At 37.4% G+C, this 7,500-nt stretch overlaps 1 protein-coding gene and 1 long non-coding RNA gene across 2 annotated transcripts in view; one reads left to right on the top strand and one right to left on the bottom strand.

The window, feature by feature from the left end:
* The window catches only part of LOC138946601 (uncharacterized), a 61,184-nt gene that overhangs the window by 35,184 nt on the left and 18,500 nt on the right, over positions 1–7,500 (bottom strand). The gene's annotated exons all lie outside the window — the stretch shown is intronic.
* The window catches only part of LOC138946702 (uncharacterized), a 40,313-nt gene that overhangs the window by 31,832 nt on the left and 981 nt on the right, over positions 1–7,500 (top strand). The window contains exon 3 of the long non-coding RNA XR_011449419.1: positions 6,968–7,500. This exon is cut by the window's right edge and continues 981 nt beyond it. This is a non-coding gene — a long non-coding RNA (uncharacterized lncRNA). The remainder of the gene's footprint in view (positions 1–6,967) is intronic.

Below are 7,500 nucleotides of genomic sequence, written 5' to 3'. Positions count from 1 at the left end.
AAAAGCGTTACCTAGTTGTTCCTGTCAATTGAAACAACTCTCCACTCCACAGGCACTTTAATGTTTTGCTTCTTCAAAAGCGTTACAGAACAAAAGCCTACCACTTTTTTGGTTTCTGAACAAATTATAAGTTGCAAACTGCCTATCTTGAGCAGTTACCACGGGGTAAACGTCAGATAAAGAGCTGACAGAAACATTTCCAATCAGCAAAACTGCCTAACATTCCACAATGAGCTTTTACATACCTTCACATTTTCAAAACTAATCTTCCTGTATCATATATAGCAAAAGTGCCTAACTCAAGAAACGAGATCGGCAGTTTTGCTTACGTTACCGTGGCAATGGTTTCTGATGGTCTGAGAGTTTGTACTCTGTAACACATAATAGATATCCTTCCAGTAGCTACCCCTTTAGTTTCATAGTACAATATCATATTTGATTGTATCCCTTTTATGTTTTATGTTTTATGTGTGTCGTCCTATACAATTGTTTTTTGTTTTTGTTTTTTTTTATTCTCTTTTTGTACATTTTTTTTTTACATGCATATGCTGTACATTACAGGACATCACCTAACCGAAAGGACAGAATCATATAACAGAAAAGCACACTTGGACAATTACAACATACATGGGGTGGGAGGATGGAATGGGGAGGGGGGGATGTTCAGTGGTTTGGTGGTCGCATTATCAAAAGGTTTTAAGAACGAAAAAACCTAAGGGTTACATCAAAACGTGCATATACAGGCGCCAATCCTTGTAGAATGTATCTACTGTATTATTCACAACTGCGTTATACTTTTCACAAATAAATCTTTGCTTAAAGTTTCTACTAAATGTCTGAAAATGAGGGGTCTTTTTGTTCATTTTGGAAATATATACATGGTGTTTGGCACAGATTAATAACACATCAAAAGCTTTATCGGTGACTACATTGTTCGCCACTCCAAGAAGAACCAGTTCTTTAGACAGTTTTAAATTGTTGCAATGGGTGCAGTTCGCCTTTAGCCAATTTACAAATTCTATCCAAAAGGTCTGCACTTTATCACACTCCCAAAACATATGTAAAAGGGTTTCTTCATTTCTACCACAAAATGTACACAATGACGTATCCACAATTTTTCGCAAAAATAGAAACCTTTCTGTGGGCAAAATTCTGTACAATAATCGGTACTGGAACCATCTCAGACCAGTGTCTTTTGTTGTTTTAAAAACATGTTGAAAAATAGCCTTCTTATCTAACAAACAGTCTAAAGATTCAGACCATTTTTCGATACATTTTGGGACCGTAGCATGTTCAATCAGTTTTTTGTAAATAAGTTGTGTCTTACCTTTACAAATACATTTCCACACAATGGGCTCTGTCATAATACAATGTTTATCAAATTCTAAGCCGATTTTTCTCTGATATTTCTTAACAGCCTGGATTACACCTTGATACAATACAAAATCACCTCGCACATTTGGATATTTGATTTTAAACGCATTATAGGATAAGTATCCATTTTGTCCCAAAATATGACCAATCTGAGCTATTCCATTGTCGATCCAATTTTGAATGTACACTGTCTTTTTATCTCTCCGAATATTAACATTATAATGTAAACATTCTGATACAAAATCGTTAAAGGTTATAGGGTCACATTTTCCATGTAGTTTCTTATAATGTTTAAAAACATTGGTCCAAAACGGGTTTTCCATTCTCTGCATCAAAACATTTGCAAATTCCTCTCCTCTCATATTAATTGTTGTAACAGATGGACATGCTTTAAACAATAATCTTGATATTAATCCAGTAAGGCCATCAACTCTTTTTAACCAAACGATTTTTAGAGATGACAGAAAACTTTTCACGTCAACCATCTTTAATCCTCCATCTTCATAGGGTTGGGTGACCGTACTTCTTTTAATTGTATCTCTTTTTCCATCCCAAAGAAATTTGAAAAAAATATTATTTAACTCCATCATAAACTGTTCGTCTGGATCAGGTAAATTAGTAAACAAATGTGTCAATTTGGAAATAGCCAAGGTTTTTAGGACTGTTATTTTACCAAAAGGTGTCAGGTTCCTTCTGGTCCATGAATTCAGAAGTTTTTGAATTTCCTTTAACTTATTTCTATAGTTAAGAAAAACAACCTCGGATATATTCACCGAAAAAATAACGCCAAGTGCTTTAAAATTATCCGGGTTCCAGGTAAAATTCATATCAGGCAAAAATCTTCTTTTGCTAAACTTTAAAGGTCCTAACCAAACTAGAATTGTTTTATCATAGTTCATTCTCAGACCTGACAGTGATGCAAAATGTTGTAACACTTTTATACTTTCGCAAAAAGATTGCTCTGTACCATCAAGAAACAGACAGGTATCATCGGCGAATTGTGACAATAAAATATTTTCGCCAAGAATATTCATACCACCAATCTTGTTGTTCTGGCGTACCATAAGAGACAATATTTCAGCACAAATCAAAAATAGATAAGGTGACAGCGGATCCCCTTGCCGGGTGCCTCGACCTACATTAAACCATGCTGAATACCGACCATTGACTGAAACACAGGACTTAATTTTGCAATAAAAAGTAAAAATCCATCGTTTCATGTCATTTCTATACAATTGTTGTTATAATCGTTTACAGGCAGGCAGGGTGTGCCGAAGAAAAATTTCCATTTTTATGTAATATTTTAATGGACAATAAAGTGCTGTTATTGTTATTGTTATTGTTATTGTTTCACTACAGAAATGCCCAACACTGAGATAGATATTTTTCTTATGAGCGTGACAAGTGGTTATACGGACAACATGAGTCACTTGATAAAAACTGATAAATCAAAAACAACCCCAAGCCGATTGAGTCTCTTGTCACTCCGAAGCACTGCCACAGTTGTCAGATTTAGCATTCTGATAGAAATCTGTTTGGCGTTGAATCAATAATCAAAATGACGGCTCCAATGACGGGTCGCGAATTTTCAAGTAAATAATTGTTTCACTTATTTATCATTACTTTTATGCATTCACACCTATCCGCTCATGTAGCCAGAAGCCAGTAGCATGAAAGTTCAGAGTTTCTTTTTCAGGAAATGTCCTATGTTGTTTGTGATCATGCGTTTTTCACCTCGCCTTTGAGAAAATGCTCTCATCGAACATTATAACATCAGAAAATTGAAAGCACAGACTTTCAAGATCAAACCACAGTAGGCCTAGATACTGCCTTTCTTTTTACACATCGGGAAACAGAGTTTTGTATTGTCTGTTTAGATAAAGCTGATTTTACTTCGCTTCGAAAATGTTGGTACCGTTAGCTCATAATTTATTAACGTTAATTCCGTTACAGCAGCAGCGTAGTTTATAAAGTATTGTATGTCTGCAGCTTCGCTTTAGATCTAAGAAGACTGGGGGGCAAAAATGGTTGAAAACAGATCTTTTTTGTTGCCGTAATTTGTCTTTGAATTTCGAGTTTAAATTGGGTTAGCTTCCCCTTAATACAAAAACAAAGAGACTGCCAACGTTCCAAAATTCAGAATAAGAAAATAAGAAAGGTGGGTTGTTGGAACGTTTGTTATTGACAAAACAATTCATTCATATATTAAACAAATAATATATATTATATAGTGAATGTATTGTTTTGTCAATAACAAACGTTCCAACAACTTACCTTTCTTGGTTTTTGATACCCCGTTATACGTTACAAAATGATCTATTGCAACTCATGTTAGGAATCCCGAGAAACTTTCTTTGTTTAGTTGGGCTTAGTCTCGACAAGCCGCAACACCCACAAATGCCTCACTAAACAAAGAAAGTCTCTCGGGATTCCCAATGATAGTTAAGAATAGAACATTCTCAATCAGCCTGATTGGCTTTTACTTTGACAATCCACGTTTCACATGAAAGCTCAAACCCATTCACCACCTCGAGTTATTGCATGGGGAACATGATATTTATTTAACATGTTGCAAGGACTAAGTGCAAAGACTGTTGTTTTTTGTTGTATACTCGAGCCAAAAGAACATTTTCTGTTGTTACATGGGTCGTTTTCAAAAAATGTCGCGAAAGCTGTATCCGGACTTTGGCTCTGCACAGTCGTCGCGTCTTAAAACAAAGTAGATAACATTTTGTATCATTTTGTTCGTTGTCCAAGGTTCATTAACTTCCTGTAACAAAAATACAATTTTATGTTAGTATGGTTTGTAGGGCGTGCGTTATCTGACGCAAGGGTGCCAAAAAACGAGTGTCCCACGGTCGCCAACCAGTCTGTCAGATCTATTCGTTTCTGTTTTACAGTATCGGATAATCATGAAATTTGGTCACATTATAGTCTTTATTGGTTTATTTTTGCTAGAGTTATTTTTTTATTAAAACTTGGTCTTAGGGGTGCATAATACGAAAAAAACTTTTGTCCCACAAAAATAGTCCTTGCTGTTACGACTGAAGAAAATTGATAACACTAAAAAATGTGGATCGCCAAACTCAGATTTGATTTGATCCAAAGAAAGAGAATGCTTTCATCAATTGATTAACTACAGATCATTATACAGTTGCAGACGACATGAACAACATCAAAATATTGCTGCCTTTCAACTAAGGTGAGATGTCCCTCAAAATGTTGTCCTTGCTGTTACGGTACTTTCAAATTGAAAGAGTTCGATTCAAACTCTGAAAATCTCACAGTTTGTGGAAATGTTGATCCAGATCAAGAATCACACAAGTTTATTTCAAAGCGACGTCGCTTTGAAAACACCCAAAATGTCCTTGCTGTTATAAATAAAGAGAATAATAATAAAAAAATAATTACGGTCCTTGCTGTTTAGTGTTACGATTCTGGGGCCAGTTTCCACTGTGCGCACTGAACACGTACTTGTGTATAGGTCATGTCTTAAACTGCATATTTCAGTGACACATCTTTGGATTTTCCAGACTAAATTGGGTTACACAGTGGGTACTTTTGTAAAAGATCTTATCAGTTTTATATCTATTTTATTGTCTGCGCGACGGTTAAATATACGCGTATCCTCTGTTATGAACGAGAACAGACTTTGCTCTGTCGCAAGTGCTCGTTTTCTTCGAGATTTTAAGCTGATTTCTCTGGTCAGCACCTAACATTGCTGCGAAAACATCAATCACAACTGCTGAATAAAATAGTTCATTGACTGTAAGTCTTATTAGTTTTGTTTTTTGAATCTGACTATTGTTCTGACAGGATCAGTGAATGGGCGTTCCCGCTCACCACGGAACTCAGAATAGCTTCGTGACGTTGTTATTGCTTCAAATATAAAAGCGTCTTTGGCAGCAGTAGACACTTATTTGCCTGTCTCTATAGTTTATTTGCGGGCTTTCAATTGTCTTTTTAGAATTTTTCTTCTCCGTTCATCCCGGAGAAAGCGATTTTTTTTGTATCATAAGAATACGTCCCATGTTCCTCGAGAGACAAGTTTAAGGGCGCGCAATATCCCCCTAACGAGATAGGCAGGAAAAAGATTGGGTGACATTTTAAAGAAAAGATAACATTTTACATTCAACTACATTCAGGGGCAGCATTCAGCCACATAAATGAAGACAGTGTCAAGTAATACGCAGAATATACGCTAACTGCAGACATCATGTAACTTCCACGCATTTTTTGTGTGAAACGCGTCAACAGTATGTGAATGAATGCAAATGAGCTAATATGCTGTCATACAGGAATCAAACACAACTCCAAATGTAGGTTCCCTCCACTGTATTATTCAACATACACACAAATACACACAATCATAAACATACATGTTAGGTATTCAAAAATCCGGTACTCACAGTTTTGTAGGCAAAAACAACTCGAGATTACAATCTCGTACACAATTGCACTAACAAAACTCTCTACCCTTCACTTTGGTAGAGAAATACACAAACAGTCCGTGAACTCACAGGCACACGATATCTATTTTACGGGTATCGACTCACGGCTCGTGTGTAGTCAAAAAACCAGTAATAGTTCCTATTCCGGCAGACTTAAATCACCGTCTGCTCTTCCTACTAAACATTCCTTATATCTTTAAGTAATTAAGAGCTTGTAGACATATTTTAACTCTGTTCATACACAGAATTACACAGCGTCTATGGCCGTTCACTAGGAAATGTATTTAACTACTAATTCCTTCTACTGGCGACCTCGGTCTACTCAATTTCTATCGCCCTGTGACCTCTATGGTCCAACTATACGGACAACCATAACCTTGCACTAGCTTCTCGAAATCCCGTCGAATCTCAGCTATGCGGGTCTGCATGATACTTCGGTGGCTTCTCAGATCCTTCATACTGTCATCTGGCTGCTATCTTCCTTTCCGACCGGTTATATGACGCACTGCACAAACATAAATAGCGGACATCTTGTCTTAGATATCTGTCTGCTATGTTTACAGCTTACAGTGTTAGTCGATTCAACTTATGCGATAAACATTAGCGATATTCAAATGCTTATTCCATTTACCTGTTAAGTGCTTTACTCGGGCTTCCTTTCTCCCGGTCGATTACTGTGACAACCCCTTTCTGTCCCCAGACAGTGGTTAAGTGTAACGATATCTTCGTTGCGATTTACAACATCAACTCTCCTCGGTCAGTGAGCTGAATTCACAGTCCGTGCAACACACTTCGCTATGTCACGCTATATCTCTGGTTAGCGCTTCTAAAAGCGTGGAGGATATCACTGTCAAACTTTGCCTGTTAGTGTTATTCGTGATTTCCTTCACACAGTAGATCTCGCATTTTAAAGATATTGTTCTTCATACTCGTCATTAAAGTGGCTTACTTCAGTTTTTAACAAATAAATGAATGCAGATTCCAGACCTAAAAGCAAAATAACGATTTTTGTCGAAAAAAAGTTGGACCGATTTGGCAAAAATTTTTTGAAAACGACCCACATCAGACAATAACGTTTTATTGAATTGGATTGAATTGAATTCTCTTGAAAAAAAATTGAATGGGATTTTCTTTCCGTCAAGGTTTAATTAGATTTGTTCCAAAGAATGGGTGCAACAACTTTCCCCCCACGAACACCACGATCTGCTGTATCAACAGGCTGTATGAGCTTGGGGATGTGGACGACGCATGCTGTGGCTATTATCTCTACAACTCAAAAAAGGACCTCTGCTGTGGCGGTAAAGAATATCCAGGCGGTGGTTATGTCAACCGCTGTTGCGGGAGCAACGCATACAACTCGCCTGATAAGATTTGCTGCGGTGCTTATTCAGCCATGGGAGACGCCTGCTGTGGGCCTACTGCCTACTACAAAAACACACATAGTTGCCAATATACGCTCGTTCCTCGTGGTTAGTCTGTGGTGACGACTGCTGTGGGGACACCCCCTACATTACCGGTAACCAGCAATGCTGCGAAGGCCATTTGCAAGACCGCTGGAGCCACTGCCATTAACAACAACAGTTTCACACCATGTAAACAATCAGCTCTACTGGTGACAACAACAGTCTCACACCATGTAAACAGTCAGCTCTACTGGTGACAACAACAGTCTCAC

This window comes from Littorina saxatilis, linkage group LG14 (assembly GCF_037325665.1).
Source record: "Littorina saxatilis isolate snail1 linkage group LG14, US_GU_Lsax_2.0, whole genome shotgun sequence".
NCBI classification, from domain to species: domain Eukaryota; kingdom Metazoa; phylum Mollusca; class Gastropoda; order Littorinimorpha; family Littorinidae; genus Littorina; species Littorina saxatilis.
This window is presented reverse-complemented; position numbering and strand designations above follow the sequence as displayed.